The following is a 26,271-nucleotide window of genomic DNA, read 5'->3' on the forward strand; positions in this document are numbered from 1 at the left end:
CCCTTGGGCTTCCTTGGAGTCACCATCTCCAGCTCTTACAAACCTTTCTTCCTCCTCTTCTTCACCAGTCCCTGTGTGATAAAGATGTCCCGTTTAGGGTTAAGCGCTGTTAAGTCCCAGATTCTCTACCAGCTGAACAGTGATAGGTCTCTTTATCGATGTCTATTTATAGCGAGAAGGAATCTCTGGTGAAAAGGGAACAATACATTGATCTATGGCTATAGCCATAAGTCATTAGGAGTCATTAAATGGTTGTATCTATTTAGTAGAATAATAGTAGGTTTTCCATTAGAGTCCATGACATATATAGCCACATGTTCTTAATCTCATTTACGAGGGACAAATAGAAAGATGTCTAAGAATATGTATGCTGAAGATGCAGTTATTGAAATAACCAGGATATCGGATAACTAGATGAATAAATAAAAGAGGATAGTGAGGATGACAGTATTAATTTGGACAGGAAGAGAACTGATAGCATGGCAGATGGTTAGTTGAACACTGATAACTTTAGTTCTTACAGAATCAGTGTTTAAAACAAATGTCCAAACATAGATCTGTTTTTCCACAGTCATTCCCTTTCAACCTCTGACCCAAAACAAGGACACATATTTGAATACCTAGTCTACGGTTCATCATAGCTTGAAAGTTTTATCATCTGATGCTCTTTGGTGGTCCTCTAATGGGAACCTTCTTAATTGAGTTTTTTTTTTGACAATTCCTCCTGGAGAACAAATTGTGTTAGTGTAATGCATTATGCAAATGTGCCACTCTCATTTCTTCCCTTACTAATGAGCATAGAGTCATGATAGCATTTTATGATGGAGAGAGCTAAAGAAAATTTGGACATATTAAATATATTTGTATATTTAGAATTATAGTGTTTATTAGAAGAATGATCATTTCCTCTTCACTCCTCGAATCTTGGCCTCTTTTTCATATGTGTGTGTGTGTGAGTGTGAGTGTGTATGTGTATCCTTTTCATACACATATGAAACATATATCCATATATATGCTACATATAGATTATGTATATGAAATATATAAATCCTGCAGAGTCCATTTAGTGCGGCTTATATGTATATGATTCATGATTACAGGAGTGATGACTTGGTGTTGGGTAAGTAACTGGAAATACTTGGAAAATAGTAGTGACTATTTTGTAGATAATAAATAGCGCTAAATGTACATTTACATTCCTAAAGTCACAAGCTTGTTGAGAGACACATTTTAACACAATATAAAAGTAAAGTAGACACAGTAATCCTCAGCTAAATGCTGGACTGAGAGAGGGAGGGGGATTATATGAGCAAAGGGGTCAAGATCATGATGAGGAAACCCACAGAGACCACTGGCCCAAGTTAGGGGGAGCTCAATGACTATGGACTTACAGCTGGGGAACCTGCATAGCACCAAACTAGGTCCTCTGAATGCGAGTTAGAGTTGTGTGGCTTGGGCAGTCTGTGGGGCCACTGGCAGTGGGACCAGGATTTATCCCTAGTGCATGAACTGGCTTTTTTGGAGCCCATTCACTGTGAAGTGTTACCTTGCTCAGCCAAGACACATGGGAGGAAGAGTCTCAGACCTATTGCAATCTTATTATGCCAGACTTTGTTGACTCCCCAAGGGAGGCCTTGCTTACCCTTTCTGAGGAGTGGATGGGGGGGATTGAATAGGGGGAAGGTGACATGGGGGGAGTGGGAGGAGGGGAGGGAGGGGGAACTGTGATTGGTATGTAAAATGAAAAAAACGTATAATTTTTTAAAAATGTAATCAGCCATGGAGGTAACTTGAAGGAAAACTATCCCAGAAAGAAAGAACCAGCTAGATGAGGAAAACATGAAAAGAAAGTACCGTGGGTTTACCAGAAACTATGAGAGACTTAATCTGAGACGAAACCACCAGGAAACCCTTGTACTTTAGGGAAATGGGTAGGATGCACAGGTAGAGGTCAGGAAAGATGGGGGAGGGGACGCTGGGCAGAGCATTAAAAGTGCAAGGCTTTCCAGGAAGCAAGGCTCTTAGGCTGGATACGCTGCCCAAGGACAAGGAAGTGCTGGGACTTCACTTAACTAGGAAGGAATTGGTTATATCACCAGTTTCCAGTTATTTCCTTCCTGGTCTGCTTGTGCCGTGCTTTTCGGGAAAAACTAAAGTGATTTCCTCAGAATTTATTTCAACTACGAAGCATGTAACTCAGTAATAGTGAGCACATCCATCGCCAGGGCTGTTAGCAAGCATTTTGCTTTTCCCGACAGAAAGCTCAGGTGTAGCTACCCTCTTCCTGTGGGCTGTATTTTAGACTCTGGTGCTGATGTAATGGCTGTAACCAGAAGGTGAAATGCCACCATGCTGTAGATGGAGAAGAATGACCAAACACTGTGCATAGTGGGTGGAGTTTTACCTTTTTTCTTTTCATGGTGGGCATCTTCACTGTGTAGTCCAGTTTCTCCTCAAACTCGCAATTCCCCTGCACCAGCTTCCCCAGTGTGTCTTCGGTAGTTTGCATATGAAACGGCTCCCATAAGCTCGTGTGATTGAAGATTTAGTCTCCAACTTGTGGAGATGTTTTTGAAGAATGTGGAGTCTTGATGAGGCAGAATCATTCGGGGAGAAAACAGGTTGCTAGGGAGTAGGAATTGAGATTTGACATCAGCATTGTAATTAAAAAAAATCGGTGCTCCGGAGAAAGGGGCCATGTGGCAGGGTTTGGGTGGAGGGTTTTTTTATTATTGGGAGAAAGTGAATGGGAAAAAGGGGGGGGGAGACCAGCCTCTGGGGACAAGAGCAGCAGACAAGAAGAGAGACAGGCAGAGAGGCAGAGAAGCACAGAGAGAGAGAGAGAGAGAGAGAGAGGGAGGCAGGGAGGGAGGGAGGGAGGCAGGGAGGGAGGGAGGCAGGGAGGGAGGGAGGGAGGCAAGGAGGGGGGATGGGAGGTGGGCGGGGCCCTTTTAAAAGGGAACACAGTGAATGTGCACAGGTGGTGCTCTTAGTGGCTGCAGATGAGGGCGTATCCTGTCAGGACCCCAAGGGCAGGCCAGTACAGATGCCTGAATACTGACAATATCCAAGCCCTACTTCCTACCCTCTCTCTGCTTCCTGACAGTAGACAAAATATGTCCAATCACCTCACGTTCCTGCCACCATGATTCTCTGTCAGTGAGGACTGTATCTTCAAACTGTGAGCCAACATAAAGTATTCCTTCCTTAGTGGCTTTGGTCAACTATTTCACAGCAATGACAAAAATACAGCAGCTTTGGGTAGAGTATGCATTCTCTCTCTTTAAATTGCTATGTGAATAAAACAAAACTCTATGTTTTATCCTTGTGAATTGATTTTCTGTTACTTGTAAAGTGTTCCCAAGGTGACACACACACACACACACACAAAAGTAAGGACAGGTTCACAAAGGTTTTGGTATTATTTTTCTAAGTAGCTTGGATTTTATACTTAAAGAAAAATCAAATTTAAGGATTCAAAACACATAACAATATGACTGTAGCCCATTTTTCAGAAACAACAATAAAGCCATTGTGGTAGATGAGCATCAAGAAAAAAATGGGATGAAACTAACCAAAACCAAAGGAAGTGGGGATGGGCGTGGCGGCTCATATGGAAAGATTAGTGTTTGAAATGAACGGAGGAGGTCCAAAACTTTCTGAAATCCATAGCAAGCAACAGGATCTGAAGGTAAGAAGACAGAAATCATGCTATTCCTATGATACTGGGAAGGGGTACAAAATTGAGTGTTGTCAGAGTGTACAGCAGGAGAGAAAGAATAGCTTGGGGGGAGTGATGGATTTAATGCGGGGATTGGAGACTGAGATCTTGAAGGAACACCAAAACAGCCCTCAGGTTTAGGCCTCCAGAGACATCTGGTCTGGAAACACACGTTTGAGAACTCGCAGCAGAAGTGAGAAAATAATACTATGGTGAGTAAGATGACAGCAAGAAAATTCCGTGATAAATAATTGGAAAATATCAGTATTCATGGGAAGGAGAAGAAGAAATGCCTTTGATGAACACTTGAGAAAGAATCAGCAAATGGGCTATTAAAAATTTTTTTAAAAAAAGAGGGAAAGGAGAAAGGATAGCAAATGCCAAGGAACGAGAAAACGAAGAAAAAGACTCTGGTCAATGGGTCAGATTCTGCTGTTAAGTAAGGGTTAAATGTTAAAAAAGATAAGAATGAAGAGTTGAATTTAGCAACTAAGAGATTATAGGTGACCTTGGTGGCAGCAGTTTCAGGGGAGTGTTGGAAGGCAAAAAGCAGATTTTAGTGGGTTGAAGAGTTAATACAAAGAAGGGATGCGTCAGAGTAAAAGTAGATCATAGTCTTACTTGGCTTGCCTGTAAGCAGGAGGGGAGAGTCAGTAACTGGAGGATAGCACACCATTAGAGGGAAGGTTTCGGCAAACATGCAGGTTGTAGGTTAAAAGCTATTAGAGAAAAGAAATTAAAACTACCCAGAGATAGTGGGTAATTGATAGAGCGAAGCTCCTAAGAAGACAGGAAGGGTTAGGATTCAACTCTTCTGGGGAGGTTAACTCTAGAGGGGATGTATATTATTTTTTTGTTGTGATATCTGGGAAACGGGGAAATTTATAGCTTTTTGGAAATATTCGTTGGTATTCAAAAATGTGAATTAGTGAGCTCGTTAGATTTAGAAGAGACAAACTTTCCTTTCATCCTTTCATATTAAAATGATGTTTGACCGGAAATACTCTATGAATATGAGTTTTGGGCATTTCAAGCGATTCCTTCCCTCCAGGCACAAATGAGTGATCTTGTCGCTTCCTGTGATCGCCAGCATGTATTATAGTATTTATTTTAGCCATCCTTACAAGTGTACACCAATATATCGTTATATTTCAACTCGCATTTCCTTAATGGCCAGTGGTTCTGAATGAGCTTTCCTACACTTAGCGACATCGGTGAAATGCCCCCTTGTGCTTTTTTTTTTTTTTTTTTTTTTGGACAATTCCCTCACAACGCTTTGTATTGTGATGTGAGTAAGAAATATGCAGGACGGGTTCACGTATTCTGGAAAAGTTAGGGGGTGGAGCCTAACTGAAAGACCCTGGCCCCTGCTCCTTTTCTCTGAAGGATGTACCTGGTTCCCATTCCTTTGGAACAGACATGCAGGGGGAACCTGGGAGTAGCTGCAAAGCAGACTGTCGAGGCTCTAAAACAGAGGGTAGCTTAGTGGGGACGTTTGGTGGAAGTTTAGAAAGCTGGTGTTGTTGTTTGCTGTATACATGAACCATGTAACTCAGCAAAACCCACCACGTGGAGTTTATTGGGGAAAGGTAGCAAAGGGAGGGGTAAGTGTTGGCCAACCAGGAACAGAGATGGAAAGGGGAAGGGGAAGGCGAGGAAGGGGCACATACAGGTGGAAGACACTCGCTTAAAAGGCAAAGTGATGAGGGATAAGGAGCCACACCAGATATTCAGGGAAGGGGAGTCGTATGATACTTTATTACAGGGAGAGAAGTCACTTACATGAGGAGTCGAGAATGTAGGTCAGCCCTCTGCTCGTCTCTGACCTCTAGAACCCCAAGAGAGAGTGTAACCCCCCTTCCTTGACCTTTTTTCTCTGCCTCACCCCACAAGTACCTGTGACCACGCCCAAACAGGCGTGGTCAGTGCTTTGGATACGTGAGATCTCTACAGGAAAGCTTGCGCATACATACAGAGTCCTTATGCTGCCGGGTAATGCGTGATGTAGCCAAGCAACACAGGGCCCTTTGAACTAGTGTCTGCCAGGGGGCGGGGTCAGAATAACGCCAGGATATCAACAACTAGTATGCCTATAGGAGTGTGGCTTTTAAAGATACAATCTAATTCATATAGTCACATAGTCATGAGTTTCTCTTTAAAACAAAACATATTTACAGCTTGTTTTGCTCCTTGAAGATGGTGGGTGGAGACAGGAGGGTAGAGTATTCAGTCTACAGTCACCCTGAGGACAGGATCACCCCAGCCTTCACAGAGGTAAGAACTCTGTACTGGCTGGCTGCTTCGTTTTTATGATCTTCAGTTTGGACCCCTTTCTCTGTCTCTGGGTTTTTGTTATTCTTGCTACACTTGAACTTTTGGATTTGTATCTTCCACCATAGTAAAGGTTTTCCAGTTCATATCCCCCAAATATTATTTGAATCCCAGCTCTGTTTCGCCATTTTAGAAGTCCAGTGACGTGATGCTAACTTCTTTCTTATCTTCCCACAACCCCATGAAACCCTGTTCTTATTGTCAGAGGTCTTAATATATTTTTCTGTTCCCACTCAGGCTTGCTATTTCCTTACTTATTTCCAGACAGTTTTTCTTAATAAGCATCACAACTATAGCCTCTTTAAAGTCCTTAGTAAGTATCTTAACAGCTGGATTGTATTGGTGCTGGCATCTGCTCTTGCTCTTGTGACTTGAGCTTCCAGCCAATCCTGGAGGTTGGGTATGGGGTCCCCCATAGTACCTTTTCCAGGATATACAGGGCACAATACAGAAATGGAGGGGACTCGTGGGTATACCTGTTTCCTCAGTTCTTATGGTCCCTTAGAAGTCTACCTTCTTCCAACAATTCAAGACCTTCCTATAATTATTTCTTTAGTCATATACAGGGATTTGAGGCAACAAGGGGAGGCTATTGGGCACACACAGGGGGTAGGTACTACGTCTTCACACAACTGTTAAGTCTCCGAGTTGTACTTCCACAGATATCTTCATTCTGTAGAAGAACAGATTGTGCACACATCTTCTGAAGTATATTCTCCGAGAGTCTGATTAAGCATGCAGGCACGTTTTCAAAGTTCAGTATTCTACCAGGAAATGCAGTAGCACCATGCAAGGCGGTTGGAAATTTGTCTATAATAAGGTTTCTGTGCTCTCATTATTAAAGAGTGCTGTGATACAGGGTGACCATGGAAATGAGATGTGGACAAGGAGCAGGGTGAAACATTGCGGTGGTTCTGAATGACAGTATGCCCATTGGCTTCTAGGCTGGCTCCCAGTTGGTGGGGTTGTCTGGCAAGGCTCGGGAGCCATGGCCTTGTTGGAGGAGGTGTATCACCAGAGAGAGACTTCAAAAGACTCCATGCCATCCTGAGTTAGTTTCCCTCTTCCTCCCATGGGTGAAGAAGTGCCCTCTCCAATGCTGTGGTGGCCATCTGCCATTATGCCTTCTCTCTGCCATCATGGACATGAACCCCTGAAACCATAATCCCAGCCCAACACGTTCTTCTATGTCACCTCGGTCGCTGTGCTCTATCACGGCAATGGAAACTTGACTAATACAAGTATCACCACATGTTTTATTTAAAAGGTTTCCCTACTGCACAGAGTTATATGTCTGCATAGGGCCCTTAAGATAGAGTAGTCATATGAGCAAAGGGGTCAAGACCGGCCTGGAGAGACCCACAGAGGCAGCTGACCTGAACAAGGGGGAGATCATGGACACCAGACTGGTGACTGAGAGGCCAGCATGGTACTGATCTAGATACCATGAACATGGGTGTCAGGGAGGAGGCCTCTGCAATCTATGATGCCTCGGGTAGTAGATCAGTATTTAGCCCTGGCATACAAATGGACTTTGGGATCCCATTCCACATGGAGGGATGCTCTCTCAACCTGGACACATGGGGGAGGGCCTGGCCCTGCCCAGGATGATATGACAGACTTTGAAGATCCCCCATGAAAGGCCTCTCCCTCCCTGGGGAGCAGAGGGGGGAGGGGGTATGGGATGGGGTCTGGGAGGGCTAGTGGGGAGTGAGGGAGGAAGGGTGGGAGAGGGAGCTGGGATTGACATGCAAGGCAAGCTTGTTTCTAATTTAAATGAAAAATTGGAAAAAGGAGTAGTCATTACTGTTGGCTTATTTTAATCCTTAAGACAACAAAAACATGCAAAGATAAAATTGTTTTTGATGGATATGAGGCACAGGAATATAATCAGTTATATTTAGGAGTTTTCAGGAAACTCTGGATTTCTGGATGCTATACTTAGAAAGTTACTTTTTTTTTCAAGACAGGGTTTTTATGTATAGCCCTGACTGTCCTTGAACTATCTTTATAGACCTGTCTGGCCTTGAACTCATGGAGACATGCCTGCCTCTGCCTCTCATGAGGATGCTGTGATTAAAGGTGTGTCCAGGAGGTTACATTTTAACAGACCCTCAAGAGGACATTATTGAACTATTGGATTATATCCCGACTCATATGCTTTAACAATTACAGCACACCTCATGACATTTTAATTAAGATCATTTAAACATATTTTTCGTATTTATGCAGTTGTACAAAACACTTGTATCATAATTTTCTCAAAATAGTTTCAACAGGCTGGTGTTTTAGAATTCACATACTCTGTTAGCTTGTGACAAGCTTTTGCTTTGTGAAGTGCTTCAAAACTCCTTTCCCTACAATGTACCCTGAAGTATCCTAAAATGGATTACAAATATCCTTTCAAGTAGCCTTATTTCTGCTATCCTTTTCCATGTATAACTCTAATTTTTCACATAAATGCCCATGGAGCAAGACTGAGGATATCAGACCAATGATACCCTAGAGAAGTGGAATGAGGCAAGATCTCCTGAGCAGACTGAGAACATCGGGGGAGGGGAGAGGGAGCCAGGAAAAAGAGATGTGGATAAGAGGAGGGGAGAAGAAGGTATGGGGGAGCAGGAAGGCTGAGTCGAGGTAAGAATAGAGGAGAGCAGGATGAGAGATACCATAATAGATTGAGTTATTATAGGCTTGAGAAGAGAGCTGACACTAGTGAGATCTCCAGAGATCTACAAGGATAACACCAACTGGCAAACTAAGCAATAGTGGAGAGACTACATTAAATGCCCCTCCTTGATGGTAAGGTTGATGACTACCTTATATGCCATCCTAGAACCTTTATCCAGGGATTGATGGAAGCAGAGACAGATACCCACAGCTAAACACTGAACTGAACTCCTGGAATCTAGTGACAGAGATGGGGAAGTGATGAGCTAAGGGGTCAAGACCATGATGGTGAACCCCACAAAAACAGCTGACCGGATAAGGGGGAGCTCTTGAACCCCAGACTGATCCAGTAGTTTCTTTTTAAGAATTTCTTTGGGGCATGGAGAGATGGCTCACCCGTTAAGAGTGTAACTCAGAGTCCTAGCACCCATGTTGGATAGTCCACTGTAACAGTAACTGCAGCCTCTGGCTTCCACAGGGACCTGCACCCACATGCACGTACCCTCCCACAGCCATTGATGACATACAAATGATCTCAAAATAATTATAAAAATAAATTCAAGCCGTCCTTGAGTCAATGATCAAGAAATTATACCTTTCTGTATACTTCTACTCCCAAGTGAGAAAGGGACTCCTTGCCAAAGGGAACACCATGGACGGCTCTAACAAGTCCAACCTGGAAGACAGCCTTGTTATCATCCTCATAGAATATAGATACTAGTCTCTTGGGAATTCCCAGCTAACTATGGCTGTATCTCTGGAGATAGTATCAGTGACCTTGGGGAGAAGCCAGGAGAGAGAAGCACATCTGCATCTCTGTTCCTACATCCTTATCAGTAATTAACGCTGAAGCCTTGGTGAGCTGTTATGGCCACCCAAGCTCTTTCCCATGTTATCTGCTCTGAGCACATATGTAATTCGATTGTTGTCAACCACACTTCTAACAGGCACTCCATATGCATAGTCCTCAAACTTATCAGGCCTTACCCATTTTAGAGACGGGAGATCTATTTTCCGGATAGACTCCTAAGTGTCGAGCGCAGGCACACTGCAGCTGGCAGCAGAGAGCATCCTGGGCTCCCTCTTCTTGTTTTGACAGAGTACTGCCCTCAGGCAGCCAAAGGTGGAAGCTTTGTAGATAACGAAGGGAAAAAAAAGAAAATGTCGGCCAAATGGAGGCAGGGATTATGTAATCCGCTGAAACACCAAAGAGTTACAGGTTTCCCCCTACAGTGTATGTATCGGAAAACCAAATGGGATATGAGTGGGGGTAGCTGAATTCCTCTTTGCCTGTGAGCTTCTACTTAGCCTGCAATGCTTAACTCATGACTGTACGCCAATCACTAGATGTTTTAGCAATCTAGTAGTATTCCTGTATAAGGGTCCTACAGAAACCAACACACTTCTGCACCACGCGTTATACCCTATGAGTGTGTAGCCTGGTCAGCAAGCAGAAAGTACTCAGGTCTGTCTGTATTCCTGGTGTGTGCTCTGGGGTTGATATACACAGTCTTAAAATATTCAGCTCTCTGGCAACATAGTGCCAATTATTTGTTATTAGCATAGATACTTGATAATGTCTGCTTCTGTAATCTGATGTCAAAATAGCTCCTATTAATTATTCAGGAATATGACTTTGGCTCATTTAAACTAACATGGTGCTCTCTGTCTGTCTGTCTGTCTGTCTGTCTTCCTCTCTTAGATATGCCTCTGTGTATATGTGTGTATACAAAGCAATAATTGTTCTTCCCTTGATTTCTGGGTAAATTTCTAGTTTCTGAGGTTTGGTTATTCCCCCATTAATTCAAAATTATTTAATATGTCCTTTTTTTACTTTTTTTCTTTTCTTCTTTTCTCATACAATGAATCCTGACTGCATCCCCCCTCCCTCCACTCTTCCCAGCACCGCCTCCCCCAAGACACCTCCTCTCTTCCCAAGATCTTCTGCTTCTCCATTTCCCTTCAGAAAAGAGCTGGCCTCCCGGAGATATCAACCAAACACACTATAACAAGGTGTAGTAAGACTAGGCACAAACCCTCCTATCAAGACTTGACAAGGCAACCCAGTAGGTTCAAGGAAATTTCCACCACAATTGATTTACATATCATCCTCCAAGTGCACCCAAATCCCAATCTTCTCTCTACATATCTCACCCTCTATGTTTCCCTCTCCAGCCTGACCCCCTCCTGTCCCCATCACCACCTGACCCCATTCCACCAGCAAAATCTATTTTATTTCCCCTTACCAGGGAGATTCTTTTCATGGTTCCCCACCCCCCCCCATTTGAGCCCTCTTTGTTACTTAGCTTCTCTGGGTCTATGGATTGTAGCTTGGCTATCCTTTACCTAAGAGCTAATGTCCACCTAACAGCTAATGTCCACTTATAAGTGAGTATACACCATGTTGTCTTTCTGGGTCTGGGTCACCTCACTCAGCATGATTTTTTTCCAGTTCCATCCATTTGACTGCAAATTTCATGATGTCATTTTTTTTAATGGAATGAGCCAGGCGGTGGCGGCACATGCCTTTAATCCCAGTACTCGGAAGGCAGAGGCAGGCGGATCTCCGTGAGTTTGAGGCTGGGCTGGTCCGACAGCCTCCAAAACAATACAGAGAAACCCTGTCTCGTAAACCCCACCCCCCCAAATATGGAATGACTAATACTCCATTGTGTAAATGTACCACATTTTTAAATCCATTCTTTAGTTGAAGGTCATCTAGGTTGTTTCTAGTTTCTGACTATTATGAATAAAACTTCTATGGACACAGTTGAGTGAGTTTCCTTCAGGTATGATGAAGTATTTTTTGGGTATATGCCCACGAGTGGTATTGCTGGGTCATGAGGCTGATTGATTCCCAAGTTTCTGAGGGACCTTCTTACTGACTTCCATAGTGGTTGTACAAGTTTGCATATTCACCAACAATGGAGGAGTGTTCCCCTTCTACACACCCTGGCCAGCATGAGCTGTCACTTGTGTTTTGTACTTAGCCATTCAGACAGGTGTAAGATGGAACCTCAAAGTAGTTTTGGTTTGCATTTCCCTGACAACTAAGAATGTTGAACATTTCTTTAAGTGTTTCCTCTATTGAGAATTCACCGTTTAGATCTGTACTCTATTTTTAATTGGATTGTTCTGCTTGTTGATGCCTAGTTTCTTGAGTTCTTTATACATGTTGGATGTTAACTCTTTATCAGATATGGAGTGGTGAAAATCTTTTCCCATTACGTAGGCTGCTGTTTTGTCCTATTGACAGTGTCCTTTGCCTTACAGAAGCTTTTCAGTTATGTAGTCCTATCTATTGGTGATTATTCTTAGTGCCCATGTTACTGGTTTTCTGTTCATGAAGCTGTCTTCTGTGTCAATGAATTCAAGACTATTCCCCACTTTCTCTTCTATAGGTTCAGAGTATCTAATTTTATGTTGAGGTCTTTGATCCAAGTAGACTTGAGTTTTGTTCAGGGTCATCGATAGAAACTATTTGCATTCCTCTACATGTAGATATCCAATTAGACCAGCACCATTTGTTGAAGAAACTTTCTTTTCTTCCATTATATATTTCTAGCTTCTTTATCAAAAATCAGGTACCCAAAGGTGGATTTATTTCTGGGTCTTGATTCTATTCCAGTGATGAACATGTCTGCTTTTATGCAAATGCCATGTGGTATTTATTACTATAGTTATGTAGTACAGCTTGAAATCAGGGCTGGTAATATTTCTGGATGTTCTTTTATTGTATAGTATTGTTTTAGCTACCCTGCTTATTTTTTGTTTACTTATTTATTTATTTTTCCATATGAAGTTGAATATTGTCCTTTCAAGGTCTATAAAGAATTGTATTGTAATTTTGGTTAGGATTGCATTGAATACATAGATTGCTTCGGTTAGGATGCCTATTTTTGCTATGTTAATCCCACCAATCCGTGAGTATGGGAGATCTTCCTCTCTTCTGATATCTCTTTCAAATTCTTCCTTCAAAGACTTGAAGTTTCCTTTACAAGTCTTTCATGTGCTTTGTTAGAGTTACCCCAATAATATTTTATATTATTTATGGCTATTATGAATGGTGTTGCTTCCCTGATTTCTTTGTCAGTCCATTTGTCATTTGTGTATAGGAAGACTACTCATGTTTTTGAGTTAATCTTGTATTTAGCTATTTCCTGAAAAGGTGTTTATCATCTGTAGGAGTTCTCTGGTAGAATTTTTGAGGTCACCTAAGTATGTTATCACATCATCTGAAAATAATGATACTTTGATTTCTTCATTTTCAATTTTATCCCCTTGATCTCCTTCAATTGTCTTATTGTTCTAGCCAGAACACCAAGTACTATATTGAATAGATATGAAGAGAGTGGACAGCCTTGTCTTGTTCCCAATTTTAGTGGAATTGCCTTGAATTTCTTTTTTTTTCGGATTTTTAAAATTTAAATTAGAAACAAACTTGTTTTACATATCAGTCCCAGTTCTCTCTCCCTCCCCTCCTCCCCTGTTCCTCCACTAACACCCCATCCCATCCCCTTTCTGCTCCCCAGGCCTCCATTTTTGATTATTTTGTTGAATATTTTTGCCTCTATGTTCTTGAGGGAAACTGGACTGTAATTGTCTTTTGTTGTTGTTGAATTTTGGTGTGGTTTGAGTATCAGGGTAACTGCAACATCATAAAATGAAGTTGGCAATGTTCTTCTCTGTTTCTCATTTGTGGAACAGTTTGAAGTGTATTGGTGTTAACTTTTCTTTGAAAGTCTGGTAGAATTCCAATTTAAAACCAGCAGGAACTGGGCCTTGTTTCTTTCATTGCTTGGGAGACTTCTAATGACTGTCTACTTCCTTAGGAGTTATGGGTCTATTTATTTATTATGTATTGATTTAACTTTGGTAGGTGGTATCTATGGAGAAAAGAATCCATTTCTTTTAGAGTTTCCAATTTTGTGGAGTACGGGTTGCTAAAGTATATCCTCATGATTCTCTGGATTTCCTAGGTGTCTGTTGTTGTGTCTCCTTTCATTTCTGATTTTGTTAATTTGCATGTTCTCTCTGTGTCTTTCATTTTGTTTAAGGTTTGTCTATCTTCTTGATTTTCTCAAAGAATCCAACTCCTTGTTTCATTGATTCTTTGTTTCAATCTCTTCGCCTCTATTTTTATTGATTTCAGTGATTATTTCCTACCATCCTCTCCTCTTGGGTGAGCTTGCTTCCTTTCGCTCTGTAGCTTTCAGGAGTGCCATCAGGTTGCTAGTATGCGATCTCTCTAGTTTCTTTACATAGCGCTATGAAGCCTCCTCTTAGCACTGCTTTCCCTGTGCCCCATGAGTTTGGATATGTTGTGCATTTTGTAAATCAAATGGACCTAACAGATACCTGCAGAACATTTCACCCAACACAAAAGAGAAATAAACCTATGTTAGGGTTAGAGACGCCAGGACCATGGGAACTCTGATAAAGGAAAACATTTAATTGGGGCTGGCTTACAGTTCAGAGGTTTAGTTCATTATCATCATGGTGGGGAGAGTATTGGTATGCAGGCAGACATGGTGATGGCTACATCTTGATTAGAAGGCAAGGGAAAATCAACTGTGTCACTGGGTGTAGCTTGAACACAGAAGAACTCAAAAAACTCACCCCAACAATGACGCACTTCTTCTAACAAGGCCATACATACTCCAACAAAGACACACCTCTGAGCAGTGCCTCTCCATTCAGGACCCATTTTCTTTCAAACCACCATACCCCATGTATCCCATTAGATGAATTTAAACAACAGAAACCCTACAGATTGATGGAAACTGAACAACTGTCTGCCGAGTAACTTCTGGGTCAGGACAGAAATAAAGAAATAAATTGGAGACATCCTAGAATTCAATGAAAATTTATTTCTTAAGAAGCCTTTGAATTATAGCAGTAGAACTTACCAAGATCTATTCTTCCCATCATTGATCACTATGTTTACAACCTAGGAATATTCTTGGGATATATATTCTATATTCATATCCTTGGGCTATAGAGGTCATAATCAGCAGTGTCACCATCTTTACCTCTAAGTCTTCTCTTGCTGGAGATCTTCAGGGGCTGTAACACAGAAAGCCATCTTCAGGATACTCCTAAAGTCTATGGCTAAGGCAGTTTTGTAGGTAGCTATTTTAAATAGAAAGTACATTATTTTTAATAGCATTTTCATTATGGTTTTCCCTCACCCAACTTCTCCCAGTTCCTCCCTGCTTCCCCACCCACCCAATCTACAATCTTCCTGTCTCTCACATTAGGGTGCAAAGAGGCATCTAAAGTAAATGACAACAACAACAGTTATTATTATTAATAATGATATTGCTATCATAGTAAATAAAAAGCAAAATAAAACCAGAATAGAACAAAACAAACAGGAGACATTTTCAACAAGAAAGACACAGAAACACACACATGTACAAATAGAAAAATCTCATAAATCACAAAACCAGAGGTCATTCACACAGACACACACACACACACACACACACACACACACACACACCACACCACACCACACATGTAATGAAGGAGGGGGGAGCCCAGACAAAGCATTATGAGACAAAGGACCTCCAAAAATACTATTGAGTTAGTTTCATGTTGGCTATCTAGTGGACATGGGGCCTGGTCTCTTGAGAGGTTTGTCTACCCAGTGAGACTACCTTAGGGAAAACTAATGCTTCCTTTCCAAGTTGCTGTTAATTGAAGATAACTTTGGGATTAGGGATGGGAGGTTGGGCCTACTCCCCCTTTCAACACTGGAACCACAACTGGCCCAGACCTGTGCAGGCCCTATGCATTCTATCACAATTTCCTGGAGCTCATGTGTATATCAGTCCTGCTGTGTTTAGAAGACCCCTTGCCTTGGTGTCTTCCATCCCCTCTGTCTTTTGCAACCTCTTCCACAAAGTCTCCTGAGCCCTGAGGGGAGGGATTAGATGGATACATACCATTTAGGACTGAGTGTTCCAAGCTCCCCTACTCTGTGTGTATTTTGTAACTGTGGGTCTCTGTATTAGTTTCCATTTAATACAGGAGGAAGCATCTCTAATGAGGGCTGAGGGAGACAGCAGTCAATAGATATAACAGAATGTGTCATTAGGAGGCATTTTGTTGCTACATTCAGAACTTAAAAAAAATGGATACAGATATTGAGAAGTCAAAACAAAACAAAACAAAAATACGTGGGAATGTTACTCAGTGGCAGGACAAACTGCTTAGGCTACATAAGGCCCCAGTTTAGTCTCCAGCGTCACATGTTCAACCATAAAAGAATCTTTCAGTGCTTCATAGAGTATAGCCATAAGTAAACTCCAAAACAACAGGAGTACTCTAAGAAATGCATGTCTACCACACAACATTTTATTACCAATATTATATAACAATACAGTAAGTGTTATTGGCAGTGCTTTGCATCTGTACTGCCTTGGGCACATGAATAATACTTTACCACTGTCATATGTGTATTCTATCATGACAAGCACAAACCTCCATGGCGTTGAAACAGTCAAACTTGTAGAAAGCAACCACGGGAAGTCATCAGATTTTCACTTATGCCCCTGAAGAGCTGATCTTGCACACCTCAGGACAACTGAAGGACATACTTTTTGCCAAGTTCTGAATTCTGGAAGCTGTATTCCTTTGAAGAGGTCATTTCTCTCTGCCAGGAATTCCTCTTGTATCGCCTGATGAGGCAGGAATGGCTTCTGTCTGTTGGTCCTTAGATTGTCTACTTCCTTATCACAGGCCAAGAATCGTTAGCTCCAGAACTTGCCAGCATAAAACTCCAATTTTTGTACATACGATTGCTATAGCTAGTCCAATAAAGCATCTGTAGCCCCGTAGAGCTTGGCTGCCTTGTAGTTTCACAAAATCACCAAGCAACATTTATCAGCCACAGAAAGTCAAATTCCTGGGCTATGGACACCATAAGCTGTTTCTTATACTACTGAGAACCAACTCCTAGACACATAAACCCGTTTCCCCCCCTCTGGCCCGAAGGTTCTCTTGACATTCTCCTTCTGTGTATTGTAGTTCCCTTGCCGCACTCGATTGTAGGATGTTGTGAGGGATTGCTCTCACAAGGCCATCTATTAAACTATTATCTCGTTTAAGCTTGTTTACATTGCTGTCACTTCACCGCCCCATGTTTTTCTACAGCCAGCTCCACCATCTCTTAAATGCTCTGCTATTTTCTGTTGTTCTTTTTTAAATCTCAGAATATATGGAACCCCAGGGCATGGTCCCTCAAACCTATTCCATGTTGCATCCTGTCTGCATATGTACGTAAGTGTCTGAGTATGACAATCTATGGATGATGACATTTGGGGATATCTTCTGAGATCTGCCACTTCTGTGTCTAGAAAAAAATCTTGCTATTATGGCTGTAACATATAATGCTAATATAATGTATGTTCAAGGTCACTTTAAATGATAGCAGATACGGCTTCTAATAAAATATGAATGAATTCAACACTGGCAATCAGGATCTTACATACTATCAAGTGATACAGGTCAAGAATTTTAAAACATGGACCGCGATGAGGACATACACCATTTGGCAGCACTCTCAGAAGTAAAGTGGCTTACACAAAGTGTTCTAGAATCTTGATGAAATATTTATATTTTAGACTTTATCAGTGATAAAGGACACCTTTTCCAGATGCATAAGCTCTTTTCAATATGGAATAGCAAATGCCTTGTGGAGACAGTGAATTAGCAGAAGAGATATTTATGGCCTGCTTTTGAATGGATTCATAATTTTTATCATTGGCTTTCACTGTAAGTTTAGGTGATAAACCTCTGGAAAGAACTGAGCTTGAGCTGACATTTTTCTTCGATTCTTACATCATGATGTACTATACAATCACATCATGGTGCCCTGTACTACTATATCATGGTGTACTGTATGATTACATATATGGTTGATATTCCATAAACACTGCTCTCAACAATTACACATAGAACACAGAAATTTAAAAAAATATATGCGTCATGGTTATTCAGTGAGAAACAATAGAATCTCCTCAACCCCAGTCCCCACATACATCTACTGAATTGACCAAGAACAGATCATGATCTTTTGATAATCTGCACATCCCTGGGTTCATTCAAATAAGGAATAATATAAAAGCTTGGGAATGTGTGTGTGTGTGTGTGTGTGTGTGTGTGTGTGTGTGTGTGTATCTCTTCTAATAGCCCCAGAACATGGCCATGTTTGTGTTTCATACCAAGGACCTCTGTAGAATAGCCCACCTGCTCAGCCATCTTTCTTCCCAGTAATTGGTTTACTTGGGTCTTATAGAGACAGGGAAGAGTAACATCTTTATACTCAGTTGCATAGATATCCTTTCATCAAGGATGATTACACAATGACATTAGATGGGTATTTATATACCAACATCCAAGGCCAGTCAGTGTAAATCCCCGCTAATGTTTCATTCAAAGGTCGAATGGCTAGCCTCCATGGTGGACTGGCCACTCTTTCCCTTGTCTATCAGAGAGTTTGCAATAATCGTTCCTTGTTATGAAATAGACTTTTAATCGTTTAGTTTATTTTCCTCTGTGTAAGACCTTTTCCACTACATCATATATGAACACGCACATAGCTTTATCTGCTACTGTGACTTCTGTATCAGCGTTTTTCCTGATCAGCAAACTTACCATATCATACAATGAATTCAGCCTAGCTTTGTATGGAATTGATTAGCTAACCACCATTTAACGCCTAGACCCAACTGCTTTGCTTAAAGCAATAGGAGACTGTTTTGGAAGACTTAGCTATTGTGACAAGTGTACACGACCCCTGAAATTATTCCCACAATAAGTATAAATATTCTCCAGGCTACTGTCAAATATCAGATGTCACATTTTGTATATGATATGCAGGATATGGAGGTCCTTTTTTTTTTTTTTTTTTGGTTTTTACGAGACAGGGTTTCTCTGTATTGCTTTGGAGGCTATCGGTCCAGCCCGGCCTTGAACTCACAGAGATCCACCTGCCTCTGCCTCCCGAGTGCTGGGACTAAAGGCGTGCGCCACCACTGCCCGGCGATATGCAGGTCCTTAGAAAAGGAAAATAACTAGAAATGTCTCTTCTCAGCATTGCCCCTGATGTCTGTACCTAAGAATTGTAGGGGGGTCTTTTAGGAGCAGAGTGTTAAAAATCATAACCCTTCAAGGTGGATGAGGGTATTGGGAGACAGTCCTAGCCTCAGGAGTAACATTTCTGTCCTTGTAAAAGAGTTCTGCGCTCTTTCTGTATTGTGTCATGTCTTGACTGAGAAGAGGAGGCTTCTCAAGAATCGTAGGCTTTTAGCAGGCACCAAATTTGCTAGCATCTGGATCTCAGAATTCCTGGCATCCAGAACTACGGGATACACAGTTTTCTTTGCTTATTTGATAGTCAATTTATGGTATTATGTTATAGTAGCTTACAAAGCTGCACGCATATGTGTGTGCTGGCTTGTTTATGCCAACTTGACACAAGCTGAAGTCATCTGAGAGGAGGGGACCTCAACTGAGAAAATGCCTCCATGAGATCCATACGTAAGAAAGATTGTAGAGCCTTTTTTAAAACTAATGATTGATATGGGAGGGCCTAGCATGCCTCCATGGCCTCTGTATCTGCTCTGGCCTCCAGGTTCCTACCCGGCTTGAGTTCCTGCCCCGACTTCCTTCAGTGGTGAGCAGTGATAAGGCACTGAAAGCCAAATAGACCCTCTCCTCTCCAAGCTGCTTTGGTCATGGTGTTTCATCACGGCAATAACTAACTAGAACAATGCGTAGATGTGACCATAGGCAGTTTCTAAACTCAAGATTTGTTTGTGAATCTTTTTACATAGCATAAGCCTGGATTCATACCAAATATGGAAAATGAGCTTTCACAGGAGCGTACACATGTGCTTAAAATATGAAGAATATCAGAGAAAAAAAAAACACCATCCAGAGACAGATGGAGGGAGCCCAACTTGGCATCATCCACTTGTTGCTGAGAGACAGACTATATGACTTTACTTGTACAAGGGGTAGTGTCATCGTGTTACGCAGAGGCACAATTCTGTCCTAAGAGATAGAAACCCATCGGAGATGCTGCTTCTCCACATGAATGGATGTGGGACACAGCACCTCCCTGTCTTACTAAGTTGTGCCCCACGTCATACAAGCTGCATGTTTGGAAAATGGATGTCTGATAATACGTTCCCAGTTAATATTAGGCTGGCATTCTTCTAAAAGGAGGCTGTTTCGTAAGATACAGAAGATGAAAGGAAAGCTTAGCCCTGACACTGGCAAGCAGGCAGGCAGGCAGCCCCGGGAGCTTCTGCAGAAAGCAGACGTGAGATCTGCAGTGGCTGACCAGAGCTCTGGAGAGTGTCCACTTTGGTACTCTGGCAGCTGACATCACCGGGAGTGCTATCTTCAAATTTCTTCAACAGCTTATCTTCCCAAGGATGTGGGCAGCCTTTTCTAATGTTGCAGGCTGAACTGTAGGTTCGCTGAGTTAATAGGTTGACTCAGTAACACAGAGCCTCAGATGAAACTGTATACGGAGACAGGGATTTTAAAGAGCTCATTTATGGTGCAATTACATTGTGGCATAGACCGGTGTCGTCATGAGAGGGAAATATTAGAGCACACAGAAAAAGACTGGCATCTGTGTGCAGGGAGAAAAGGCCTGCATGTGAGCATGCCAAGAGATGCTAGCCATCTGCAAGCTGAGGAGTCAGGCCCCAGAAGAAACCAGTCCTGTCGCCCCCTTTCCCTGAGAAGCTTCGTCTCCGAAACCATAAGAAAATAAATCATATACTTGGGATGATATAATCAATAGCATTTCATGATTGTAGACCCTATAAGATTCATACAAACCTCCAGCATTTCCAAAGATTTTGCTATTTCTATCTCTCTGTCTCTCTCTGTTTCTCTCTGTGTCTGTGTCTGTCTCTGTCTCTCCTTTCTTCCTTTCTCCTTTTTCCATTACATGTTTGAGAAACCCCATCTTTTAAAAAATATTTAGAGTTGTTACCCTAACTGCATTCACACAATATAAAATCCTAATCCAAAAGAACAAAACAAACATAAACAACAAAATATAACAAAATGATTAAGCAACATGGAAACAAGGACATTTCACAGTATTTTGCACTCAGAACTTATTGACTGAAGTAAATGGACCAACACCAGGCCTGAAGCATGGAAGTGTCTAAGTTCTTGCTGTCCATTAGGTCATGACAGAGTGTATCCAGATACCCGAGGAATTTATCTAATGAACTTTGCCTTTTGTCTCCTTGGAATTTGCATGAGTAAAATGTAAAATCCTTCTCTCACTAACTGAAGACCCATGCCACTGAAGAACAGTTGTCAAGCCGGGGAACAGGCAGTCCCTGATGAGTGAGACACGTGCTGAAAAGGGTCCCTATCATTCCTTGGCATCTTCTTCAGCCTCCGACATTTTCTATGTCTGTGACAGCTGGCAGTATAACCTACCCAGCTATTATGATACATTAGTATCCGTAACTAATGCTCTAGGCATTAGTATATATTTCTTAATTTTATTTAAAACATATACTAATAGGAGCCAAAACACTTCTCTCCAACTTTTGCCAGAGGATAAATAACGAGGCATTGAACCGGTTGGGACATTTTTGAACTGTGTTAGACTGGAACCTACCACTGCCAGCATCTAGTGTTCTGCTAACTGGGCTGAGAACAAGTTTCACAAGAGGCTCTAGCCATGGGGTGGACATGATTTTCTTTCATTAAACCTTCTAACCTATATATTTTTTTATTCTCTTTGATGTTGTAATTGCTTTAATTTTCAGATTTAGTTTGCATTGCTAGCATACATAAATACAATTGTGCACTCCATGACTTTGTTGAGCTTAGTAGTCAGAATGCAGAATGGATTTTATTTATACATAGCTCAGAATCTTCTTCTGTTTTTCATTTGTATGTGTGTATGTGTGTGTGTGTGTGTGTGTGTGTATGTGTGTGTGCACATATGTTTTTGTAGGTGGAGGCCAGAGTTGACTTCCATCAAGTGTCTTCTCCAAATGCCCTCTACCTTGATTTTTGAGACAGACTCTCTCACTGGACCTCACTGATTCCACTAGAGTGACTGGCAAACAAGCTTCACAGAGGCCCATCTCCACCTCCCTAGTGCTGGGATAACAGGCCATTACTGCCACATGGTTGTGGAGGATGGATGGAATTCATGTCCTCATAAGTGGGGCACCGTGTCTACCGGCTGAGCCATCTCCCCAACACTGTCTTCAAACATGCTAGATATAGATCAGGCCATCTGAAGGAAAAGAGATTTCTTTCTCTCTATCCTGAATGTCACACACATTTTTTTATTTTTATTTTTGATTTTTTTAAATACTCTGACTAGAGCATCCACAGTAATGGTACATGGAAGTAGCCAAACTGGATGCTGTTGTCTTGGTTACCAGCTATGCAGAAACCTCTTGGTCTTTCCCTGCCTTTATCCTTCATTTTACAGATGCCACTTATCTGAGGAATCTCCATTTTCTTGCAGTTTTAGTAACTCCATCATAAAACATTGTTGGGTTTCCTTAATGGTTTACTTTTTTTATTTTGAGGTGATTGTATGTACTTGACTTTTATTCTATTGATAAGATGGACTACATTAATTCATTTGGGATGGTAAACTCAACTCACATCCCTGAGAGTAAAATCTCACTTTCGCATGACATAAACTACTTTCTATATTCTCCTGGATTTGTTTATAGGGCATTTAGTTTGCTTTGTTTTATTTTGTTTTTTGAGACAGGGTTTCTCTGTATTGTTTTGGAGGTTGTCCTGGAACTTGCTCTGTAGGCTAGGATGACCTCGAACTCATAGAGATCAGCCTGCCTCTGCCTCCCCAGTGCTGGGATTAAAGGCGTGTGCCACCAATGCCTGGCTTATAGGACATTTTGTTTAATTACATTTTCTGATAATCATGAGATATCGGTGTATACTTTTCATATTTTCTTGTGTCTTGGGTATCAGATTATTGTGGGTTTCTTGCAATTAACTGTGCTTATACTGTCTTCCTTCTGCCATTAAAATAATTTATTTAACATTCAAAATTTTATAGAATTTAATGGCCTTATACTTTGGTCTTTTCTTCATGGAAAAATATTGCATAATTAGTCCACTTCTTTATGTTTTACAGGTCTTTTTTTGTTTTTGTTTTGTTTTTGTTTGTTTGTTTTACAGGTCTTTGCTCACATAATTCCTTATGAATCTCCATGTCTCCAGGAACATGTCTACTTTCTTTAATTGAAATGTGACTGTTCACAGCATTCCTTCATAATTGTCTTTTTTTAAATTGAAAATAGAGTCTTCTCTCATACAACAGATCTCAACCACAGTCTCTCCTCTTTCCACTCCTCCCAGCTTCCCCTACCACCCCTCTCCTCCAGACTCATGCCCCCTCCCCCATTCCCCTCCAGAAAAGAGCTGGTAAAAATGAGATATAGTAATACAAGGCAAAAGTCCTCATACGGAGGCTCAACAAGGCAACCAAAGATGAGGAAAAGAGTCACAGGATTAGGCAAAAAGTCAGATACACACACACTCCACTGTTAGAAGTTCCACAAGAACACCAAGGTAACAGCCATGACGTATACACAGAAGACTTGGGACCTACCCGTGGCTCACTGAATCAGCTAAGCAGGACTCATTGGCCTTGCAGAGACTGAGGTTTCATACTTGTTTCTATTTCTCTGGTTGGTGGCTACATCAGTTCTTTCTTTTGTGATGCTATTCATGCAAGTGAGTGCTCTCTCTTCAATATGACGCGGATGCTTTCCCAGGCAACAGCAAAATTACTTTATTTTTTTTTTACTTTTTAAATTTAAAATGCTACCTTTTGAAGACTTTCACACATAGATACTATTTTATCTCATTTCCCCTTTCTCCCCATCCAACTCCTTCCATCCACAGCTCCTCAAATGCATAACTTGTTCCTTAATTGTTATAGACCCATATGTACATACACACATGTGTGTATTCCTACAGATGAGCTCTACAACCTGCTGAGTCCCTGTGTACCCATGACTGGGGCTGGCCTCTTGGGACTGGGTGATGTATCCAGGGGCTCAGTGCAGACTCTCCTCTCATCAGCCATTAATAGCTTGTAGATCTTCATCTAAGTGCAGGACCTTGCGACATTTCTGCCGTTCATGTTGGTATACCAGCTGGTGTTGTCACCTGCGGATCTGGTTGAGGTAAACATATTGGCGAAGTTTCAGGCATGAGGCTTCCCCATCATCTCCAGAAGGCACAATCCTTCAGCAAGTGTCCCTACAATTTTTCAATCCACTCCTGTGGTGATTTAATCTGCGACTTAGATATAGAGGTTGCACTGTAGGTGTGTCAAGTGGCCTTGGAAATCCCACATTCATTTCTTCACTATTTTTAAAGTTATTTTTCTAATATTTGCTCAGGGTTATGACTGTAATTTAACCTTATCATGGGTCTGCTTCATATATACATATATTGTCTCATTTCTAGTGGGATATAGGAAGATATTTATGTGTAATTATATCCTCTACTCCTTTTTGAGCTGGTATTGTTATATGTATTATGCCTACATATGCTACAAATCAAAATGCATGTACTAATTATTGTCTTCCACTTTCTGTCTTTTTATAAAGTTGAGGTCATAAAAGAATATAAGCTTATTTATGGTTTATTATCATTGTCCTCTAGATGCTACTTCTGATTGTCCTTATTTGTTCCTGGATTTGTTACTGTCTAATAATTTCTTAATTTTAATACAACTTTATTCTCACTTGGTTTGTTTGGGCTGTTATTGTCATCTACATTACATTTCAATATGTTAGAGGAACAATAGTCCAATTACATCCACCTTATGTTGTAAAATTAATTTTTAATCTAGTTAAGAGATGCTATTATGGAAATTAAGCATGTTTTGTATTGGGGATAGCTGTGCAACTGACTTGATGGGTGTTCATTTGTGCGTGCGTACGTGCGTGTGTGCGTGTGTGCGTGCGTGCATGCATGTGTATTCATTCATGGGCATGAACTAACACTTTTTTTCAACCTGAAGAATGTCTTCTGTTCTTCTGTTCTTCTTGGCAAGCTTCTTTATACTCAAAATTCCACCAGTTTTTTTCTTCCCTTGTGAGTGATTTCATTTTTGTTTTTTGAAAGATTTTTCTAGATAGGTGAATAGGTGATTGATGATTTATAGTACCTTTTTTTTTTTTTAACAAATCTTGAATATGTCATCACATCCCTTCTGAACTCCCTAAGCTTTTGGTGAAAACTTGGCCATTGACTTTACATACACTCTGCTGAACACTATAAACACATTCTCTCTGCTTTCTAGACTTTGTCTTTGACATTTGGCAGCCCGCATACATCTGTGACATTCTCACGTCCCTGATACTAGACGTTACCTGAGCTCCTTGGGTAAGTAGATTTATGTTTTGCATCAAATTTTGGAAGTATTTTGATGGTCATTTTGTCACTCTGCCTTGTCTATATGCCCTTTGACATTTCATTAAGCCAGGACGGTTGTTGAGTTATTTAGCAAAATCTCATATTTCCCGAAGCCTTCAAAGTGTCCCTTCATTTCTTTCTTTGGACTGCATGGTCTCCCTTGTGGTGACTTCAAGTGTGCTGATTCTTTCTTCTGTAAATTCTCACTGCTGATGGGCATCTGTAGGAAATCATTTAGTTTCGTGTGCTTTCCACCCAGGATAGGGGCATGGCTTTTCCTAATCACGTCTATCTCTGTACTGATAGCGTTCTTTTGCTGAGATGAAGCTACCAAACCTCCATTTGCCCATTAAGTGATGTTTCCTTTAGGTGGTGAAATGTGTGAAGAATAGTTGCCTTGAAGTCTTTATCTTTTGTTTTGACTTCTGAACATTTCTATAGGCAGTCTCTATTGTCTGCTCTGGCTCCCATGTCTGGATCTCACTTTCTATAGGTAATCTCCATTGTCTGCTCTGGCTCCCATGTTTGGATCTCATTTTCCCATCTCCACTTATCTTACAGAAACTGGGACTTTTAGATAATTCCTCCTGCCCTGGGCTATTGTTATTTAGTTTGTTTAATTATTTGTCTGCGCCACATCAGTGATGTCTGCTTTTCCACAGCCCCTGATGCTCTTCTGAGGATTTGGCCTTGGGCGTGTGCACAGTTCCCTGCACTGACAATGGTATTTATCTGTCCCTCTCCTTTTCAGTTCTTACTATTAAGCTTCTAGCTAGTATGTATCTATTATTATCAAACCAAATTTGACTCCACTAATTGCTGGTTCATTGCCCTTTTGTTTTGACAATGCCTGGGGAGACAAATTGCCTCATAGACTAATCCAATTAAATTTAGGGCCCGTGGTAGAGGTAGTATTTAAAGTTAATCTTTATATCTTTCCCTGGCCCCAGAAGTATGTCTAGCTGAGTCTGTTTCTCTGTATTAAAACTTTAACCTTGTCTACAGATGCTTTTGGTGGCGTAGGCATAACAATTTCTTAATTCTTTACCATAAAACACCAATTGTTTTGAAAGCAA

At 41.2% G+C, this 26,271-nt stretch overlaps 1 long non-coding RNA gene across 2 annotated transcripts in view; it reads left to right on the plus strand.

Moving 5' to 3' along the window:
* Positions 1-26,271, plus strand: part of LOC106021343 — an 81,332-nt gene that overhangs the window by 41,895 nt on the left and 13,166 nt on the right. For both annotated transcript variants that reach the window (XR_005870486.1, XR_005870487.1), the window contains exons 4-5: positions 25,083-25,165; positions 25,858-25,919. This is a non-coding gene — a long non-coding RNA (uncharacterized LOC106021343). The remainder of the gene's footprint in view (positions 1-25,082; positions 25,166-25,857; positions 25,920-26,271) is intronic.

Source organism: Mesocricetus auratus, unplaced genomic scaffold (assembly GCF_017639785.1).
Source record: "Mesocricetus auratus isolate SY011 unplaced genomic scaffold, BCM_Maur_2.0 Super-Scaffold_100023, whole genome shotgun sequence".
Classification (NCBI taxonomy): domain Eukaryota; kingdom Metazoa; phylum Chordata; class Mammalia; order Rodentia; family Cricetidae; genus Mesocricetus; species Mesocricetus auratus.